Below are 5,154 nucleotides of genomic sequence, written 5' to 3' on the forward strand. Positions count from 1 at the left end.
CGGGGGTGGTGGATGGAGGGCGGGGTGACTTCCAAGGTGTGCGCTTGCGCCAAGCCGGCCTCTTGAGTGGATTGAAGAGGTGGAACTTGGGTCGTGGCGGTTTCAGGCTTTCATCTGGAGAATGAATTGACTATAGCAAGGACGAAAAGCCTTCCTGGGGGCCCAGAATAGTGATTTGCCTATCAATGTGACCTAAATAGTCCGTGTAATTAACAAGTCTCTTACATGTATTATGTGTCTGGTCAGACTGCTGGCTTGCCTTCTTCCTAACCTCTTTTACCCTCCACTTTGGTTCCTATTACGGGGGAAACAGGTTGCAGCTGCAGTAGCTGCAGCTGTTAAATTTAGGCACTGAAGGAAGCGGGTTCAAGTAGCCGCTGGAAAGAACATTATTTTCTGACAACCAGGCAAGATCTTCCTTTGGCCAGCAGCCCCGACAATTTCTAGTCTTTTTTTTTTTTTTTTTTTTTGAGACGGAATTTCGCCCTTGTTGCCCAGGCTGGAGTGCAATGGCGCGATCTTGTCTCACTGCAACCTCCCCATCCCGGGTTCAACCGATTCTCCTGTACCAGCCTCCCGAGTAGCTAGGATTACAGGCGTGCGCCACCACGCCCGGCTAATTTTGTATTTTTAGTAGAGGCAGGGTTTCACCATGTTGGTCAGGCAGCTCTCGAACTACTGAGCCCAAGTGATCCACCTGCCTCGGCCTTCCAAAGTGCTGGGATTACAGGCGTGAGCCACCGTGCCCGGCTAACTTTTAGTCTTGAAAGTGGAACTCCAGCCTGGCCAACATAGGAAGGCCCCGTCTCTAAAAAATAAAATTAGCTGGGAGTGGTGGCGCGCGCCAGTAGTCCCAGCTACTCGGGGGGCTAAGGTGGGAGGATGGCTTGAGCCCAGGAGATCCAGGCTGCAGTGAGCTATGATCACGCCACTGCACTCCAGCCTGGGCGACAGAGGAAGATCTATCTCAAAAAAAAAGAAAGTGAACTGAGGTTGAAATACGGGTAATGAGGTTAAGCACCCTTGATTAATACTGAACTAGAGCTGAAGAGATGGGGCTTATGGCAGCTAGTGTTGCATGGATTAATGACAGCAATTCCAAGCTGGAGAGGTAGCTCCCGGAGAACGGCTTTTCAAATCGCAAATTTGTGCCTATGTTGACTTTCCCCAAGGCACACTACTATTTAATGAATATAAAATGCAAAACATAATGTTAGAATAGTTGTTTTTCTCCCCAGATACAGATGGTTTGTGTATAAAGAAGGCAAGATACACTAATGTTTGTGGCACTGCCTGCTGTAATACTGAAGTAGGGATTCTTACCTCTTTAATGTATTTCCTAAACTCACTTTCTATTTTAAAGGAAAAATGTTCTAAGACTCTCATAAGGGAATTCCAATCTCTCAAGAGTGTTTTTAAAAATTAATTTCAATTTTATTAATCTAAAAAATCCAAAACTGAAACATGGTTAAGAAAACTGGCACAAAGGGTACTTTCCAGCACTGGCTAGTTCCCAAGTGGACTGATAAAAGTTTTCCCTTGCTTCTGGTTCAGGTCCCTACTCTCAGGACCAACTCCTCTTGACCTTTTGAAGACTTTTATCTTCTCAGACTCTGAAAGAGCCTGGTATACTGTAATTCCTACTGTTTGCCTGCATAGTCATAGTTGTAGAGTTCTTGGTAAGGCTGCTAGGAGGATGAACTTAGTCCCACAGCCTCAACAGCTAGCTCTATGCTGGTGTCTCCCAAATTTAGGTCTCTAGCTGGACCCTTCTCTGGAGCTGAATCTTCTCTAATTACCAATGGGATATTTTTCACATCAAGACATATGGCACCTCAAAACCGCACGTTTAAAAGAGAACTCCTTATCTCCTCTACTCCCTCTCAAGTCAATTCCCGCCCCTTGTACCACATTTTCCAAGTCTTCAGAGCCAAAACTTTGCAGTGGTATTAATTCCCTTATACTTCCCCCCTCTGTCTTTATTTGTTCCTGCTCTGTTATTCTGGCTTTTTTAGTTTTTTCGAAATGGAGTACTGCTTTGTCACCCAGACAAGTACAGTGGCATGATCACTGCACCCTTGAACACCTGTGCTCAAGTGATCCTCTGGCCTCAGCCTCCCACGTAGCTGGGACTGCAGCTGCACACCAACACTCCTGGCTAGTTTAAAAAAATTTTTTTTAGAGACTAGGTTTCACTGTATTGTCCAGGCCAGCCTCAAACTCCAGGCCTGCAGGGATCCTTTGGCCTTAGCCTCCTGAGTATCTTTTTTCTTTCTGTTACATAATTCATAAATTTAGGCTGGGCATGATGGCTCACACCTGTAATCCCAGCACTTTGGGAGGCTGAGGTGGGTGGATCATTTGAGGTCAGGAGTTAAAGACCACTCTCGCCAACATGGTGAAACCCCATCTCTACTAAAAATACAAAAATTAGCCATGGATTAACGGTGTGCATCTGTAATCCCAGCTACTCAGGAGAGGTTGAGGCAGGAGAATCGCTTGAGCCTGGAGGTGGGGGTTGCAGTGAGCTGAGATCATGCCACTGCACTGCAGTCTGGGCAAAAGAGTGAGACCCTGTCTCAAAAAGAAAAAAAATCATAAATTTATTCACTGTTTATTGTCCCTCATTCTCACCCCAATTTAACCTCTGCGATGGCAAGGAGTTTTGTTTTGTTCATTGATACAGCACAGGCAACTTCAGCAATAACCAGCATATATTAAGTGCTCAATAAATATTAGTTGAATGAATGAATCCCTTATGGCGTGGGAGTTAGGAGTTCATCCTTTTTTATTTGAATCTGAATTTAAATTCTATTTGTGACAGTTACTAGTTGGTATTAAACTCCTAGGCTTAAGCCAGGAGTGTCCAATCTTTTGGCTTCCCTGGGCCACATTGGAAGAAGAATTGTCTTGAGCCACACATAAACTACACTAACACTAATGATAACTGATGGGCTAAAAAAAATTGCAAAAAAACTCATAATGTTTTAAGAATGTTTACAAATTTGTGTTGGGCCACACTGAAAGATATCCCGGGCCACATGCGGCCCGCAGGTCATGGGTTGGACAAGCTTGGCTTAAGCAATCCTCCTGCCTTGGCCTCCCAAAGTTCTGGGATTACAGGTGTGAGCCAGCATGCCTGGGCTGTGATGGGATATTTCAAATCACTCATATCACACACCCTGCAGTCTATGAGAATTATTTCACACATTCAAACAAATCTTCATCCCCTCTTGTGATATTTAAGCTGGGCACAGGATTTTGGATGGTGTATATATTTTAATACTCTTAAGGATACTTCCTAGAAGGAATCAACTTCATTTTCAACACAAACATAAATTGAAAGCTAGGATTAAAAATCAGGCTCCTTGAGGGTGGTGGCCACATCTGTTTTTGTTGTTGTTGTTGGCTTATTTTTTGAGATGGAGTCTCGCTCTGTTGCCTAGGCTGGAGTGCAATGGCGTGATCTGGGCTCATTGTAACTTCTGCCTCCTGGGTTCAAGTGATTCTCATGCCTGAGCCTCCCAAGAAGCTGGAATTACAGGCATGCACTACCACACCTGGTTAATTTTTGTATTTTTAGTAGAGACAGGGTTTTGCCATGTTGGCCAGTTTGGTCTCAAACTCCTGGCCTCAAGTGATCCGCCTACCTCGGCCTCCCAAAATGCTGGGATTACAGGCATGAGCCACCATGCCCAACTAGCCACATCTGTTTTGTTCACCAGTGTATCCTCAATACCAAACAGTGCCTAGCCTGAGGTAAGCACTCAGATCATTTGTTGGATATGCATGAATATGCATTCTCACTGTTTAGGTTTTCTTTTTTTTTTGAGGCGGAGTCTTGCTCTGTCGCCCGGACTGGAGTGCAGTGGCCGGATCTCAGCTCACTGCAAGCTCCGCCTCCCGGGTTTACGCCATTCTCCTGCCTCAGCCTCCCGAGTAGCTGAGACTACAGGCGCCCGCCACCTCGCCCAGCTAGTTTTTGTATTTTTAGTAGAGACGGGGTTTCACCGTGTTAGCCAGGATGGTCTCGATCTCCTGACCTCGTGATCCGCCCGTCTCAGCCTCCCAAAGTGCTGGGATTACAGGCTTGAGCCACTGCGCCCAGCCACTGTTTAGGTTTTCTATTATGTTTAATTGTTTTTCTTTATTCAAAAAGATATATCAGTAAATGAGAGATCCAAATTTCAAAACCCTAAAAGGTCAGAAATTTTATATTAGAATTAGATTTTTCCACATAGGTAAATGAATTCCTCTGGGAAATCTTTCAGAGAGACAAAACATTTGCCAATTCCATCACAAAGGGAAATCCCCTGGAAGCTGACTTCATAAATATGTGCCATCGGGCTCCAGGCAGCAGCTAAACTACTCACTCAGGTGGACTTTCCCCTAGGTCAGGGAGCTTTCAGAAATGTCTGGGTACCAATACTGCAGCTCTAACACAAGCCTGGGTGGCAGACTTGCTGTGTCTGTGTGGAAAGTTTGATCTTCCTCTCTGTGGGGCCATCAAATTAGACTTTTTGAAATGACTTTCTGGTTTTTTGAAAAAATTTAGAGATGACTTGACATCTCGTGAGTCTTGGAAAATCTCCTGGGGGCCTCCATTTGGCAAGGCCCACATTCTCCCCTGGGGGTGGAGGTAGGTGGAAGGTAGGGGTTACCCACAAGGCAAAGGTAGAAAGTGGCAGCGTAGATTCCCAGAGACTGCAGACATGCTGAATCACATGGTGTTTAAAGGCAAGATAAGAATGTAGCCCTTAGCTTAAGGTGCTCTGCTGGCAGTTTTAGTGAGGCAGGGAATAGAAAAATGAAGGCTGTGTTTCCACATGATATTAGTAGGTGTTGAAACACAGTGCCCTGTGAGTTGGCCACTTGCAATACACATCTTAGGGGAGTCTCCCGATGTTAAGGGGCCCCAAAGGACAGCTGTAGCAAGGACAGAGCTAGGGATGTAGCAGTTCTGGGTAAAGAAAGACGTAGGACTCTGCCCAGCTCTCTGGCCAGATTTTCACTAATTCAGAGCTTCCTCCCTGAGGAGAAGAACCTGGCTCTTTATCTTTCCCTTTTTTATCTTTCTCAGATCCTTCAGTTCTTCCTGCACCCCAGTAGCTATGGTTTACTACCTAGGACTTCAGTCATTCTGGATGAGTGTTG

Source organism: Piliocolobus tephrosceles, chromosome 6 (assembly GCF_002776525.5).
Source record: "Piliocolobus tephrosceles isolate RC106 chromosome 6, ASM277652v3, whole genome shotgun sequence".
NCBI classification, from domain to species: domain Eukaryota; kingdom Metazoa; phylum Chordata; class Mammalia; order Primates; family Cercopithecidae; genus Piliocolobus; species Piliocolobus tephrosceles.